General features: G+C 41.8%; 1 long non-coding RNA gene across 1 annotated transcript in view; it reads right to left on the reverse strand.

Moving 5' to 3' along the window:
* The window catches only part of LOC139183656 (uncharacterized), a 93,886-nt gene extending 76,645 nt beyond the window's left edge, over positions 1 to 17,241 (reverse strand). The window contains exon 1 of the long non-coding RNA XR_011567243.1: positions 16,965 to 17,241. This is a non-coding gene — a long non-coding RNA (uncharacterized lncRNA). The remainder of the gene's footprint in view (positions 1 to 16,964) is intronic.
* Positions 17,242 to 17,534: the final 293 nt, after the last annotated feature.

Below are 17,534 nucleotides of genomic sequence, written 5' to 3' on the forward strand. Positions count from 1 at the left end.
TCTTCTCGTGTGCCCTGGAAGGAGGTTAGTGCTGTTTTAGCTGAAGTTTACACAGACAGAATTTAGCAGGAGTTAACCCCTAAGGTCTTCTGTGTAGTCATCCTTAACTGATCCCTATAAAGAACACTCACCTCCCTGAATTCCTGTTATATTCTTAACTATGCCATACAGCTCAGCATCTATTTTATACTTAATACACTACAGAAGGCAGGCAATACAGTAGAATGTTTAAAAGCATGGTCTTTGTAATCAGAGACCTCAGTTCAAATTCTGTCTCTGTCACTTTTTTTTTTGCCTAAATTTGGAGACTGCACTCAATCTCCTTAACCTTCAATAACCATTTGCAGAAGACAGGGCTTTTTCCAAGATGGAAAGATTGAAGAAGGAGGTATCATACTACCACTTAAACAATCAGTTTCACCCTCCTGGAGGGAGGCTGTTGTGCTAACAGAAAGCAAACATTGGAAGTGGGGACAAAGCATTCTCCCCTTAGCAATTTGTATGCGATCTCACCATTTTCAAAGCTCTTTCACCAGTATTACCTACTGGGCAGCAGTTACTATTATCCACACCTTATAAATATGGAAAATGAGGTTCAAAATCATTGTCTGTACCAACACAAAGCTGACAATAGCAGCTACATCTGTAAGACGACAAAGGGTTTTCAAGGTTTTTTATTAATGTCTAATTGGGGCAAATATTTTATAATTTTATTGAAGAATTAAGTACATAAGCAAAATGCATAAGTAATACGTGTATACATTGATATATGTTTACAAATTGAACATACTCATGTAGTCATAGCCCAAATTAAGAAATCAAACACTCTATGCTCCTCCCTTGTGGCTCAGCTGGTAAAGAATCCACCCTCAATGTGGGAGACCTGGGTTCGATCCCTGAGTTGGGAAGATCTCCTGGAGAAGGCAACAGCTACCCACTCCAGTATTATGGCCTGGAGAATTCCATGGTCTATATAGTCCATGGGGTCGTGAAGAGTCGGACACAGCTGAGCGTCTTTCACTTTTCACATGCTCCTCCAAAGATCAGCCCCTCTCGCAGCCTGTGACCCTCAGAGATGACTAGCCCACCTTCAGGAATAACCATACCTTAACTTCTATGTTAGACTGAAAGTTTGTGTCCCCCCTTCCAAGTTCATAGCTTGAAATCTAGTCCCCGGATGTGATGGAATTTGCAAGTGGGCCCTTTGGAGGTGACTGAGATTAATGCCCTTATGAAACAGACCCCAGAGACCTCCCTTGTCCCCTTTGCCACATGATGACACAGCAAAAAGACAGCCGTCCATGAACCAGGAAGTGGGCTCTCACCAGACACTGAATCTGCCGCTGCCTTGCTGTTAGACTTCCCAGCCTCGAGAAATGTGAGAAATACATGTTTGTTGCTTCTAAGCCACCCAGTCTATGCTGTTCTATTATAGCAGCTGCAACAGACTAAGACACATAGCATCAGAGTTAGTACTGCCTGTTTCTGAACTGCGTGCAAATGGAATCCCGCAGAATTACACAGTAGGTACTCCTTTGTGTCCATTGCTTTTGCTCAGTTTTGTAAGATTCATCCACGTTGTTGTGAGTCTCTCATTTTGTTGCTGCATAGTCTTCCACTGCGAAGACACACCTCAGGGTGTCCATCCATTGCCAGTGGATGGGCATTTAGGTTGTTCCCAGTTTGGGGCTTTTATGATTCGTGCTGCTATTTAGCTTGAATGTCTTTTGGGCATTTCTGTTAGGTAAACACCTCAGGGTTGAGTTGGGGCTTTCCAGGTGGCACAGTGGTAAAGAACCCACCTGCCGGTGCAGGAGACACAGAGATGTGAGTTTGATCCCTGGGTTCGGAAAATCCTGGAGGAGGGCATAGAAACCCACTCCAGTATTCTTGCCTGGAAAATTCCATGGACAGAGGAGCCTAGCAGGCTGCAGTCCATAGGGTCACAGAGTCAGACACAATTGTAGCAACTAAGCATGAGGGGTAGAGTTGCTGAGTTCTTGGTCGTGCAAATTTACCATGAGTTTTCCAAAGTATTTGTACCAATTTGCACGACTACCAGCAGCAATTTCTTGTGTTCCAGTATTGTCACCACCAGGCTTTTTCATCTCAGCCATTCTAGCGGGGCTGGGGCGCACTTTTATCTTCATTTGATTTCAGTATCAACTGTTGACACCTGTTTTTTTTTTTTTTTAACTGTGGCTTTAATTATTGCATTTCCTTTCACATGGTGGCTGAGATACTTTCATTCTAGTTTCTTTGCTTTCCTTAAAATTGCTCATCCTATAGGAGATTGTTGAGTTCTTTCTTATCTCTTCAGCTCATCTTTCATTTTCTTTCCCTGATTGTTGCTTTCTGTCACTGTTACACATACTTCACAGCCACCCTTCAGAGCAAGTCCTCCTGCAACATCCACCAGAGCTCTCAGCCAGGTGGATTCTCAGGGTCCCTCAATTCAAATTCTCTCCCCTCTCTAGTCTCATTCACACTCATCCTGAGACTAGTTCCAGTCCCCCCCCCTTTTTTTTCCCCCAGCAGGTTAGGCCCTAAAAAATATCTTAAAAAATAAAAATATCTCACATATCAAAAATAAAAAATATCTCAGATATCAAAAATTTAGGATTTGAGCATCTGTGGATTTTGGTGTCCGTGTAGGTCCTGGAACCAGTCCTCCAGGGTACCAAGAAATGATTGTAGTTTAAAGTTTTTGAGGATTTACTATATCTCCTCCCTGTAGCTCAGTCCGTAAAAAATCTGCCTACAGTGCAGGAAGCCTGGGTTTGATCCCTGGGTTGGGAATGATCCCCTGGAGAAGGAAATGGCAACCCACTCCAGTATTCTTGCCTGGAGAATCCCATGGACTGAGGAGCCTGGTGGGCTGAAGAGTGGGGTGGGGACCCCTGGTGGGGTTGCAAAGAGTCGGACAGGACTGAGCAACTAACACTTTCTGTTTATTTCTTTACTGTGCACCAGAGATATCACAATACTCCTACACCCACCACAAAAACTCTGCACCATACCGATGAGGAAACTGAGGTGCAGGTAGCTTAAGCAAATTTCTCCAGCTCAAATCATTAGTAACGGACAGAGCCAGGATGCATATTCAGGACCACTAACCCCAGAGCACGTGCTCTTAAGACTGGTTAACTTGGCTAAACTCAACAGCCCCTGCTGTGTGCTTCACTCATCTTGCAGTTGTGTTTTGACCCTTATATTGTTGGTCATCCTTTTATTTCCATCACCATGATGTTGAGTCTTTCAGATTTCCTGTCTGATTGTGTAAGGCATTTAAAGAGTGGAAATACTGACCAAAAAGTAAAAACTTAAAACTTATACATGAGAAAAAAACCCAGAAAGTAAAATGACAGGTGACAAACGAGAAGAAAAGTGAAATGGATGACAAAAATTTCATGTCTTTACTATAGTGGACACTTTTACAAATCTGGAAGTAAAGAAGGCAAGCCACTGATTCCATACTTTTTTTTAAGAGTGACATAGAAGTAATGTGAGCAATTCACACTAGCAGAAATGACGAATTTACAAGAAGTTCTACTTCAGTGGTAATCAAATGAATGAAAATTAAAATGATTTTTCACTTTCTTTATATTATCCTATGTTATTTATGTATTTATTTGCAAGGAGTATGTGTTAGTTTTATCCTTTTTAAAAGAAAGTCATTTCTATCTTGGGAAAACAAAAGAGTATACATCACTATGTCACACATTTTGTGAGGCAGTATCAGAATCTGAAGCTTGCTGGAGTCTAAAGGTTGGCGTTAACCAGTTTCAGAGCAAAGAGCTATATTTTAAAGAAACCATGTATCCTTCACTCAATTTTGTAAAAAAATACCCTCAATTTTCTGACACTGTGCTTCCTCTGTCAGTCATGTCCCAACTCCGTCATCAGGATCTGACATACCTTGCTCTTCCCCTACTACTCTCCCCAACCCCACTTTTTGTCCCAAATATAGTAGAGCCCTACGAATGAGACTTCTTGGGGTAACAGCAATGTTACCTTTCCTACCCAGATCCCAATCAGGCTGGGCTCCTTTTTGGCCAGATGTGCCAACCTCTAAGACAGCCTATTAAAAAGCCATGTTACTTGTTGTTGCCAACAGTTCTCCTGGTCAGAAATCTCATGTTAGGCTTGCCCTTTCTTCTTCAAGTCGTCTCCTGACTTCTCTACATGCAGCCATGAATTTAAACTCTCCTACCTATGGGAGTCTTCAGCCCATAATACTGTCTGTGAAAGTGATGCTCACTCAGTCATGTCTGACTCTTTGCACCCCATGGACTATACAGTCCACGGGTTTCTCCAGGCTAGAATACTGGAGTGGGGAGCCACTCCCTTCTCCAGGGGATCTTCCCAACCCAGGGATTGAACCCAGGTCTCCCACATTGCAGGCGGATTATTTACCACCTGAGCTACCAGGGAATACTGTCTGTAATTTATGGTTTTTTTAATTCTTTTTTTAATTTGGTTGCACTGGGTCGTAGTTGCATCATGCAGCATCTTTTCCTTGAGGCACGTGGGCTCTAAAGTGCATGAGCTCAGTAGCTGCGAGCAGGCTTAGTTGCTCTGTGGCATGTGGGATCTTAGTTCCCCAAACAGGGATGGAACCTGTGTCGCCTGCATTGCAAGCAGGATTCTTAATCACCGGACCACCAGGGAAGTCCCCTGAGTGTTTACTTCATGCCAGGAAATGACATATATCCTCTATTTCAGTCCCTCCAACCATACTTTGAGTTAAATATAATCACTATTTTACTGACGAAACTAACAAGCGTCACCAATCAAAGCACAGTCAGTATTGAAAGATGCGTCTGTTTTTCTCCCAAGCTGGGGTCTTTCTCTTGTCAGCTTTCCTTTTGCCGAGAGGAGCCCCTGACTGTTCTCTGTGGAGGGCTGGATTGCTACCACGACAGGTGACCTGCTTTCTCTCCTAACAGAGCTCAAGCAAGCCCTTACCAGTTTCCTCACAGCATTAGCTGCACAGATATTTGTATGATTAGACCTGCCCACTCGTCTCTTCCTGAATCATCACTTTTAGCACCTGTTAATCAAGTACAGCCCAATTAGGAGACCCTTCTTCCTGTCTCCAGGGACGGGTAACATCAGGTCCCCTTCAAATTTAAGTGAGAAGATACTTTGTGTTTCTCTTGATTGAGAGACTGCAGAGACTTGGCCCTACCAGGATATATTTGTGCTTTTAAAAGAAGAATGTATCTATTTAAGTAAATCTCTTATACAAGTACATTCTCTAGCAGGAAGAAATTCAAAACAAGGGGAAGGGGGCATCTGTGAATCCCTGTTTTACCAACAAGGCAGCTGAGCCTCAGAAAATCTTTGGCTTGGCTGAGAGTCAGCCACAAAATATGAAAATGAAGCTCTTCCTTCTAATCGCTGACTCCGAACTTCCTTCTCCCTGCCCCCCACCCCAGTGCCCATCTCCACCAGCCACCAAGCTGCCCTAAAACTCTTTCTCCCCTGTCTCTGTGCTTGTAGGATAATCATCTCTTCAGAGTGCCCTGGAGAGGGGGCTGGGACAGCGCTCCCTTCGTTCTTCCCCTCCAAAGCTGGACTCCAACCAGGCTGTCAGTGAGTCCTCTCGATGACTAAGTGTTGATGAGACTACTCACTCCATTGCAACACTCTGTATGTCATTATTATTTTATGAGATAAAATGTTCAGCTCTTGCTCACCAGTCTTTCACAATTTCCCACCTAGGAGATGCTCCCTAGGATATACACCCAAGTTCCATAAAGCTTTTTCACTCATACATTTGTTCAGTAAGTGTCGGAGCCAAAAGCGTGTCAGGTCCTTGGGAGAAAAAGAAGAGCTCCCTACTCCACAGAACCAGGGGTTTGATTTTATAAAAAGATTTGCTTCCAATTTACTGGACTCTCCTTGACTCCGAATTTCCAAGGCTTAAAGTGAGCCTACATACTTGCAATTCTTAGACAGTTGGTCGTTGGTCATAAAAAATGGTGCTCCGTGGCTTCACCTGAAACCCCACCCAGATCCACACACACAGGCTTTGCACACAGCGGCCCAAGCAACAGTCTGCATTGTCCAAGGGCACAAAGCCAAGTCAAGACTGCCACCTTTGGCTCCCTGACACCATCCGACAGAGCGTTCATTATTTCACTTCCACATTCCATGCCTCCTGCTTCTGGGTATCTCTGTTGTTACGATGCCCACACTCAGCAGGGCCATGCTTACTGCTTCAGCAGCTGTCCTGAGACCCAGCTGCCTGACATTCCAGACACAGGTACGTGGTCTCAAAGTACACCTTATCCATCTTTGTGTCCTGGCACCTAGAACAGTCTCTACCACCTAGTAGGAGCTCAGCAAGTATTTGCTAAATGAAAAAGTAAAGGGCCAGAATACTGAAGTAACTCGCGTATGATATCTAGCTTCATTGTTGTTCAGTCACTTACTCATATCTGACTCTTTGTGACCCTATGGAATGCAGCACGCTAGGCTTCCCTGTCCTTCACCATCTCCAGGAGCTTGATCAAACTCATATCCATTGAGTTGGTGATGCCATCCAACCATCTCATCCTCTGCTGCCCTCTTCTCCTCTTGCCCTCAATCTTTCCTAGCATCAAGGTCTTTTCCAATGAGTCAGTTCTTCGCATCAAGTGGCCAAAGTATTGGAGCTTCAGCTTCAGCATCAGACCTTCCAATGAGTATTCAGGGTTTATTTCCTTTAGGATTTACTGGTTTGATCTCTTTGCAGTCAGAGGGACTCTCAAGAGTCTTCTCCAACACCACAGTTCGAAAGCATCAATTCTTCAGTGCTCAGCCTTCTTTATGGTCCAACTCTCACATTCATACATGACTACTGGAAAAACCATAACTTTGACTATATGGACTTTGTTGGCAAAGTAATGTCTCTGCTTTTTAATACACTGTCTAGGTGTGTCATAACTTTTCTTCCAAGGAGCAAGCATCTTTTAATTTCATGGCTGCAGTCACAATCTGAAGTGATTTTGGAGCCCAGGAAAATAAAGTCTGTCACTGTTTCCATTGTTTTCCCATCTATTTACCATGAAGTGATGGGACCAGATGCCATGATCTATGTTTTTTGAATGTTGAGTTTTAAGCTAGCTTTTTTACTCTCCTCTTTCACCTTCATCAAGAGGCTCCTTAGTTCCTCTTCACTTTGTGCCATAAGGGTGGTGTCATCTGCATATCTGAGATGACTGATATTTCTCCTGGCAATCTTGATTTCAGTTTGTGCTTCATCCAGCCTGGCATTTTGCAGGATGTATTCTGCATGTAAGTTAAATAAGCAGTGTGACAATATATCAAGTTTAGAAGAGAACTAGACAAGAACCCTGGCTCCCCAAGTCCAATATCATGCTCATTCATCTCTATCACCTCAGGCTCTATTACATGAGCCTCCTACAAAAGGAGGCTCATGTAATAGAGCCTAAAAAAAAGAAAAATAAAATGAATGAGAGCAAGGGAAGGAGGAGAGGATATAAAAGAGGAAACATAAGAAATAAAATCTGGGGGTGAATTTATAGGTGGCAGAACAGCAAGACAAGAACTGACATTTTCTTGGGTCATAGGTGGTCTGCTCCAAGGCAGATACATTGTATTAATGGTTAAATGGTAGTGTTGTCCAAATTCTTACATCTGAAACAAGTCTGGAAAAGCATGTGACTCCAGGCATAGTGAAAGTGGCTCAGGATGCATATTTATGAGATTGAAATATGGCTATTTAAAAAATCTGCCTGCAATGCAGGAGACCCGAGTTGGACCCCTTGGTCGGGAAGATTCCCCTGCAGAAGAAAATGGCAACCCATTCCAGTATTCTTGCCTGGGAAATCCCACAAAGAAGTCTGGCAGGCTACAGTCCATGGGGTTGAAAAGAGTTGGACATGACTTAGCAACTAAACAATAACAATCACTTACCCCACCTTCAAGTTTTGTTTTTGTTTTAAATCTCACTTAAAAGATAAATAAGGGGACTTCCTTGTGGTCCAGTGGTTGAGAATCTGCATTCCAATGCAGGGGATGTGAGTTCAATCCCTGGTCAGGGAACTAAGACCCCATATGCCGTGAGGCAACTGAGCCCACACTCTCAGTCAGGCAACTAGAGAGCCCGAGTGCCACAGAGCCAATGCTTTGCAACAGGAGAAGTCTGTATGCTACAAAGAAGGCCCAGCACAGCCATAAAAAGATAAATAAAATATTTTCCTAATTATCCCAGCCAAGTAGATGTCCCCTAAGAATTTGGAATTGTTTTGGCTGCTGTAACTTTAAATAGCTTAAGTGACGCAAGCATATTCAATATCATTTATTTTGATTTAATTAGTATGGATCAATTAGAAATTCCAGTAAGAAAATTTTTTTTAGATTATGACTTAGATGTGCATTTTTTTCCCACAAGGTAATGACTGATGAAGATTAGGGAAGAAAAGTATCGTAAGAGGAGACTTCTTTGCATTAGCTGTACATATATTAAGACCAAAGGCCTGAGACAGAGGACTGGAGTAATGAGAAAAGGATGACAAGGCAAATTTAGGCATGCTGTCAAACAGCCCAATAAAGTGGTTTTGGAAATTATCATGAATTCTTTACCTTAATTGGGAAAAATTTATACAGAAAGCTATAAAGAGATCAATATTTCCTGTCATTTGAAAAGAACTGCAGCTAAGGTTTTAGTACATAATTATGCAAAGTTAGCTTTTGGTGCATTCTTAAGTGATCTCAAATTATTAAAAAATATAAAGAGGTAATAAGGGACCTGGGGAAGGATGGCTAGGGAGTAGAAGTGGGAGAGAAATTTTTCATTGTGTAAACACTGTTATGCATCCTTTAGAGCTTGTCTTTTTTGAATGTATCTCCTATCAAAAATAAATCAAAGTTAAATTTAAAATCAAGATTTTAAAAATATTTAAATAGGAACAGAGTAGTTTTAGATTCACAGTAGAATAGGGGTTTTTTCCCACAGTAATTACAATAATAAACGTGTTTTTGTAACCATAAATGTATCCAGTTATTGCCAGTTTAAAAAAAAAGGGGGGGGGGATCAAAAAGTACAAAAACAAACAGACTTTTCCTTCCTTGCCATTACTTCATATGTTCAGTACCCTCTGTTTCCCTATCACTCCTGCTATGCAGTTCTGCTTACAGCCCAGTCTATAGAAGCTAGGTTATACACAGCTTTTTTCATTTTATTTCTATTCTGACGATGCTAATTCCCAATCAGTTCTAGTTATCACTGAGACTTGCTCATATAAATTATGTTTCATTATTAGCTAACTGTTCTATCTAATTCTTGTTATGAATGCTCTAACTATAGGAGAACTCATTTTCCATATTATTTCTTCAAATTTTTTCAAGTATGTGTACACACATTTTACATAGAAGTTATGTTTTGTTTTGTTTTTACCAGCAAAAAAAAATGAGATCATGATAAACATATTACTTTAGACATTTTGGCGGGGGAGTGGCGGGGCAAGGTGCTTCCCTGGTGGCTCAGACAGTAAAGAATCTGCCTGCAAAGTGGGAAACTTGGGCTCAATTCCTGGGTCCAGAAGATCCCCTGGAGAAGGGGATGGCTATCTGCTCCAGTATGTTTGCCTGGAAAATTCTACAGATAAAGGAGCCTGGATCCATGGGGTCGCAAAGACTCAGACATGACTGAGCAACTAACACTTTCAGACATTTTTCAAACTGAGTGATACATTCTAAACTCTTTCACGCTAAGCAACATAGGTCTTCCTTATCATTTTAATTCATCACATTCTACTTTATCTACAAGAAAAGTTTAACGAAACCCTTAGATATTTATGGTCTTTGAACAAATGAACACTTCAAGAATTTGCTTTTCTTTATTTAAAAAGGCCATGCTAGTCTTTTCAGTATCTTTACAATGTTAGTATATAAACTATTAAAATGAGTGTGATTCTGTTATCATTTAAAGACAGACACAAAGATCAGTGAAGGCTGAGATTTCTATAGGCCAAAGCAACCCTAGGAGGTATTGCCTTTGCTGAGGCTATAACAAACCCAGAAGTAACTGAAGGCCACACAAGGTTTCAAATCCACCCACTGAAGGGAGAATTTGTGTATGAGTTGTCATTTTCAGATCTGCTAGAAATCAAATCATTTCCTTGGATGGGGATTTCATTCTATTCTATTCAAGCTTTTTTTTTTTTTTTAGTAAAGTACAAGGCAGAGTGTTAAGGAAGAGGGATACAAACTAAACTGAGTCACTCTAATTGTTCAGGACACTAGCAGTCCAGTAGGGAAATATACAGACATAAGACATACTTAAATAAGTATGATGCAAAGAAGACTTCTAAGTAAGACAAAATAAAAGTATTCTAAGAAACATAAACAGCATATTAAAAAGCAGAAACATTACTTTGTTGACCAGGGTCTGTCTAGTCAAAGCTATGGTTTTTCCAGTAGTCATGTATGGATGTTAGAGTTGGACCATAACCAAAGAACTGATTCTTTTGAACTGTGGTTCTGGAGAAGAGTCTTGAGAGTCCCTTGGACTGCAAGGAGATCAAACAAGTCAATCCTAAAGGAAATCAGTTCTGAATATTCATTGGAAGGACTGATGCTGAAGCTGAAACTCCAATACCTTGGTCACCTGATGTGAAGAGCTGACTCATTGGAAAAGACCCTGATGCTGGGAAAGATTGAAGGCAGGAGGAGAAGGGGACGACAGAGGATGAGATGGTTGGATGGCATCACTGACTCAATGGACATGAGTTTGAACAAGCTCTAGGATTTGGTGATGGACAGGTAGGCCTGGCATGCTGCAGTCCATGGGGTCGCAAAGAGTCGGACATGACTGAGCGACTGAACTGAACTGAAGAAACATAAAAGAGCAGGTTAAATTGGGCTGGGAAAGGTAGCATTGGAGTTGCTTTTATATGAGTCAGTGGGTGAGATTGACATATACACACTATTGATATTATGTATAAAACACACAACCAAAGAGAACCTACTGTATAGCAAAGGGAACTCTACTCAGTGCTCTGTGGCAAGCTAATTGGGAAGGAAACCCAAAATAAAGGGGCTATATGTATATGTATAGCTGATTCATTTTGCTGTACAGTAGAAACTAACACAACAGTGCAATTATACTCCAATAAAAATTTTTAAAAAGTCGACGAGTTTGCAGGAGAAGAGAGAAGACATGAGTTGTTGACACGGGCTTGATTCAAGCTGCTCCAAGCAGTAGAGACCCTCTCATGTTCTCACTCTGCCCTTTTCAATTCTCTCTTCTTGCTACGTTTCTGGGCACCCCTGAAGGATCTTCAGACTTTATAAACCAGCCATGCAGAGCCTGGCATTTCAATAAGAAGCAAAATGCTGAGTAATAACATGAGGTCAATCCATTGCTTGCCAAGAGCTGGGAGGCCTGGATTGTTTCCCAATCTTAAAGAGATAGAAGGATGCTAAAGCCAGCCTCCTGGAGGAAAACCTGGGTGGATTTACCAACATAGTAAACGTTATGCAATTTGGGTAGGTACACCCACTGCGATCACTACAGGTCACTCCCAGATCAGATGGGCTAACTGAAGCTTTCAATTACTTTGCCTTTTTTCCCGTGACAGACTAACATCCCATGAATGGCTTACTTTTGTGAAGAATCTGTCATGCCCTGCAGAACATAGCTATTGTTCAGTCAGTTCTGGGTCAAAGAGAAAAAGTTGAAGAAATTTAAACAGGAAATGACTCAACTACAAAGAATTCAAAAGTATAAGTGAATGAAACAAGCCAGGCATAAATGATGAGTCCAAGGTGTCCTAGTAACACCAGGAAAAACACTGGAGTAGACTTGAGTCACTTCAACAGCAAGGAGATCAAACCAGTCAATCCTGAAGGAAATCAACTCTGAATACTCACTGGAAATACTGATGCTGAAGCTCCAATACTTTGGTGCCGGGAGCCAGCGTGAGGTACTCTGCCCGTGGCAAAGGTCATGAGGAAGGAGGCTCGGCATACGCAATGGCGGGATCGATCCTCAGGAGTCCCCCTGGAAATTCTCTAGCATCTACCCCCAAAACCAGAGTCTGCCTACTTTACTGCTTTGTGCTCTCACCTACACCTCTGACTTTACGGGGGGCTGTCCCCCACCACCATCTCTCTCTCTGAAAAAGAGTTAAATTACAGCTCCAGTTAATACAGTTCCTGGGCGTGACAAGAGTGTTTTAGTTCACAACTGTGAGAGGCATGAGATGTTCTAAACTGACAGAATACAGATTCCTTTGAGCAGTTAAAAGATTGATTAGAAATTGTATTGGTGAAGGCTTTTTCACTTGTTGGGCCAATGTTTGCTGCTAAGTTTCCATATCCGTTACCTACTGTGTCCCTGGCAGTGTATTGATTAATATAATTGGTGTAAGTAGTAGCTTTAATGTTTGTAACCTTGGACCCTTGAGTTAATTCTTTTTCTTGTTGTAGCCCACCACACCTTTGCCCTATAGGAATGCAACTTTATCTAATGCTTTTGGAGGGTGGCGCCTGACTAATCACCTTTAGAGAAAAATAAGTTTTCTGAAGAAAGGGTCTTAAAATGTTAACAGGCCTCCGGGCCAGAAGATGATGCAAATCACCTAAACTTTTGCATATGATAAGTTTGCAGGAAGAAAGTCTGGCTTACTACATGACTCTACCCCTTCCCCCATTATCCTCTATGCATAACTTAAGGTATAAAAACTACTTTGGAAAATAAAGTGTGGGCCTTGTTCACCAAAACTTGGTATCCCCATGTCATTCTTTCTCTCACCTTCTGGGTGAATTTCCATCTGGGGCGTGGAGGCTCGTCAAGCCTACTAATTTTGCCTGGGCTTCTAAGATCTGACCAGGGAGGCCTTAGTGTCTCCTCTCCTTCGGGAGAACAGGAGGATGCCTGCGGCCTACGTAGGTGACGCAAATTCCTTATTTTGGAATTTTATTAGCTTTCCACGTAAACCAAGTTATTCAGCCTCTTTTCTCCACTAAATTTTCTCACTGAGCTATCCTTATTTAACCACTCTTTATATCCTTAATTAACGTTTAATTAAGCAATTGTTTCCTGATCCTCGCTGACGCCGTCCCCGCTTCGAATTCCCTGGATCCACCGGGGCTGGACCCCGGCACTTTGGCCCCTGGATATGAACAGCTGACTCATTGGAAAAGACCCTGATGCTGGGAAAGATTGAGGGCAGGAGGAGAAGGGGGTGACAGAGGATGAGATGGATGGCATCATTGATTCAATGAACGTGAACTTGAGCAAATTCCAGGAGATGGTGAGGGACTGGGAAGCCTGGTGTGCTGCAGTCCATGGGATCACAAAGAGTTGGATACGACTTGGCAACTGAACAACAAGTAACAACAGAGCCCACTGCCAGCTCAAATGGGTGGAATCCAGGCTGATGAAATATTTCAGAACTCCAAGGAGGTCGCTCCTGAATTCATCACACCCATGTCACAGGTTTTCCACCAGCTCAACTCTTATTCAACATCCTGAGGCCTTTTGTCCAATCTCGCATGTCTGACCAATCACATGTTCTAGGAACACATATAGGGGTGACTTCAGAGTCTATAACTGAAATGAACAGAGTAATCAGCAGTCGGACAGAGCACCCCAAGCAAGACTGAGGCCAACTCAGGAATTTCTTAATTTAATCTTCCCTTACAATTTTCAATCAAAAATGCAAAACATGAATATAAAAATAATATCTACTCTTGATGGAAAATTTGGAAAAACAGAAATGTAAAATATAAGAAAAAATACAAGCTCACCACTGACATACATTGGGTGTATTTTCGTTCTCTGTTCTCTGCTCACCTGAATACATAAAATTGAGATCATATTATATATGCATGATTTTAAGTATTCATACTACAGTCATTTCCCATGTTATTAAGCATTGAATTTAATGGCTGTATAATACTCCATCCTACAGGTAAATGACAATCTATTTAAACATTCCTCTTATTGGAGTACTTAGATTGTTTCCAGTTATCTTTTCATTTGTTTTTGTAGGAGTTTTGGTTTTGGTTTCTTTTCCTTTTTTTTTTAAAGTAATGCTGTGATGAATATTTGCACGTGTCAGTTCAGTTCAGTTCAGTCCCTCAGTCATGTCCAACTCTTTGCAACCCCATGAATAGCAGCACGCCAGGCCTCCCTGTCCATCACCAACTCCCAGAGTTCACTCAGACTCATGTCCATCGAGTCAGTGATGCCATCCAGCCATCTTATCCTCTGTTGTCCCCTTCTCCTCCTGCCCCCAATCCCTCCCAGCATCAGAGTCTTTTCCAATGAGTCAATTTTTTGCATGAGGTGGCCAAAGTCCTGGAGTTTCAGCTTTAGCATCATTCCTTCCAAAGAAATCCCAGGGCTGATCTCCTTCAGAATGGACTGGTTGGATCTCCTTGCAGACCAAGGGACCCTCAAGAGTCTTCTCCAACACCACAGTTCAAAAGCATCAGTTCTTCGGTGCTCAGCTTTTTTCACAGTCCAACTCTCACATCCATATATGACCACAGGAAAAACCATAGCCTTGAATGTGTATTTTACTACAATTAAATTTATTTTCTAAGGATTTGAGCCAACTAGAATTATTGAATCAAATGGTACTCTCAATTTCTTTTCAAGGTATAAACAGCCAAACCATGCTGTATGAGCAAATTTATTACAGTATCTGAACATGCAGCCAAGGTCTTTGAATCACTGTGGGTGAATCAGGTTGTCCAAAGCCACACTCAGTAGTCTTATTTTGGGCATCTCACCTGTAGTCCCTTGAACTTCCTCACACCCTGCCCCCGGCCCCAGTCTAACCAGTGCTGTCTCATAGCGGATGATCTTTTTCACTTGAAGAGTTTGAAAACTGTTGATCTCAATGGTTCCTTCTTCTTCCCAGGCATTTTACTTCTAAATGGTTGGAAGGAGCAGGTTCTCTGAGTTATGAGACTAAATTCTCTATTCACCTGTTTTATCCATCTGCCTACTTCCACACACACATATATATGTGTCTTCTCTTCTATAAATATCATATACAGGTTGTCAACACCCAAGCTTACCTCTCCAGCCCAAATTTCTCCCCTATCGAGCTGCCAACATGGCATCTCTATTCAGATGTCTAATAATTATCTCAAACTTAGTATGTCTAATACCAAACTGCTGAACTTTCCCAAAGCAGTTCTTGCTGGAGTCTTCTGCATGTAAGTTAGTGGCAAAACCACCTGTCTATTTTTCATGATAAAACCTTGCAGTTCATCTTCACGCCTCTTTGACTCTCACACCCCACATCCAATTCATCAGCAAATATCAGTATCGTTTCTCACTGAATTATTGCAATAATCTCCTTACTGGTTTCACTGCTTTTCGGCCTCTCAATACAATAGTCAGAATGGTCCTATTAAAACATACATCAAATCATGTGACCTCTATGTGCAACTCCACCAAAGACTTCCGTTTCACTTAGAGTGAAAAAACAACGTCCTTATAATGGCTAGACACAGTCTTCCCCTCCCTGCCTTCATAGCCATTTCACTTTGTTTTACTCTCATCTCTTCTACTGTCTTTGCTGTAGCTGCACTGGCCTTCTCGCTCTTCTAAGAACTTTCTTTCTTCTGGGTTTAAACCCATGCCTTTCATGCTCCTCTCAGATTTCTGCACCGCTTACTCCCTACTTCCTTCAAGTCTTTACTGGTTTATCTTCTATTCGACCTTTCCTAATCATTAAATGTTAAATACGAAACTCCTGTTCCAGCACTCCAGATCTCCTTTTCTACCTTATTTATCTCCATCACACTTACCACTCACCAATGGGCTGTATTCATTTGGTTTATTGCCTGCCTCCCCACCAAGGGCAAGCTCAGTCCTTTGCAATAGAAGATGAGTCGGGACAGTGGAGCACTGGTCCTGAGGCCTGGCCTTGCACCTGGGACCCTCCACCGTGAGGCACAGATGATCCCAGAAAGTCACACACCCAGCCCAGCCCCAGGGTGGCTTCACAAGCTGTCTGTTTCGATGAAAGCTAGCTAGGGCAATCATACATTCTGGTTTGTCCTGTTGGCCAGGGCAATTATGTTTAGTGCTCCCTGTTATTCTCAGAAGTGTCCCCAGTTCAGTTCAGTTCAGTCTCTCAGTTGTGTCCGACTCTTTGAGACCCCATAGGCTGCAGAACGCCAAGCTTTCCTGTCCATCACCAACTCCCAGAGCTTGCTCAAACTCATGTCCCCATTGGTTGATAAATTACATAGTCACTGTATCAGTTATCCATTGCATGTTTATTACTATATCCTTAGTGCCTCAGTTAGTGCCTGGCAAATAGTTTGAAGCATCTAACATACTTGCTGAATAAAGTAAAGGCAAACTATGAAAAAGTATTGGTAAGGACTTCTGGGTCTTGATCATGAGAAAGCAATAGCCACCAAAATGCCCCCATTCAATATTTCTGATTCCTATTACAGAATCAGGGCCAAAAGTACACACAATCAGAATTATTGTAGGTCAAGTAAACCAGGCTTAATGTCTTCTAGTTAATTCTTATATTTCTTTGTGGATTTCACACATGACAGGAATTTTTTAAACTTCTGTACACTAAAGCAAATTATAACATTTTGAAAAAAATTTTGGAGGCTTTCTCAGCATTTCTACTTGATCACAGAATTCTGCGAGGGTTTCTGAAAATGAAACCAGTGTAAAAGGAGGAAGGACTGAAAATAACATGGAATTGAGTGACTTCTAAATTGCTAAGCATCTTACAATATAGTCAAGGAATAGTATTCCGATTATAACTATATTAAAATTGAGATCTTCAAACCCACACAGGTAGTCAATGGAATACTTAGAATTCTTCTCACTAGCTCCCCAATATAGAGCTCAGAATCTGTCGCTAATATTTCAACTGATTAAATGATTTAGGAGAAATCATTTAATATTTCTGTCTTGGTTATTTGCAAAACAACGTACATTCACTTTAGACACATACCTTAGAGTGAATCAGAGTGATGACCTCAGTCTTTCTGGCTCTTATTCATTTCTCAGTCCTTTCAGCAAGAAAGAAAATGTTCCCAAATGATCAAGTCCTTGTGGCTCTTGTGTTTCTCATTCAAATCTTTAAACCTTCAAGTTAAACCACAACCACCACCACAACACAAAGCCTCCTGGAACATTTTCCCAAGTGGAACAAAGAGTCTAGCTGGGTGAGGGCGTCAGGCAAAGCTAGAAATGGAACTCCTTGCTGGCTATCCATGTGAAGGACTTTGTTTAAGGGAGCCCCATGTTGCCGGCACAGTCGTTTGTCGAGGACAATAGCTGCTGGCACAGCATTAATATGTGAAGATTGGGAGAACTGCCAGTGAAAGCAAACTCTTTTGTGGTGTGTGCTATGCTGTTTTGGGGCATCAGCCGAAGTTCACCACTGATGACCATCTGAACACTGCCTTTCACTGACCATCCACCAAACAGGCAACTCAGCAAATTGGAGGATGAATTTCTAGGGAGAGGCCACATAGCCTAATGGGGGGGAAAATAGATTAGAGGTGAGGAAATCTTAATA

The sequence above is a fragment of the Bos indicus genome, chromosome 6 (assembly GCF_029378745.1).
Source record: "Bos indicus isolate NIAB-ARS_2022 breed Sahiwal x Tharparkar chromosome 6, NIAB-ARS_B.indTharparkar_mat_pri_1.0, whole genome shotgun sequence".
In the NCBI taxonomy this organism is placed as follows: Eukaryota; Metazoa; Chordata; class Mammalia; order Artiodactyla; family Bovidae; genus Bos; species Bos indicus.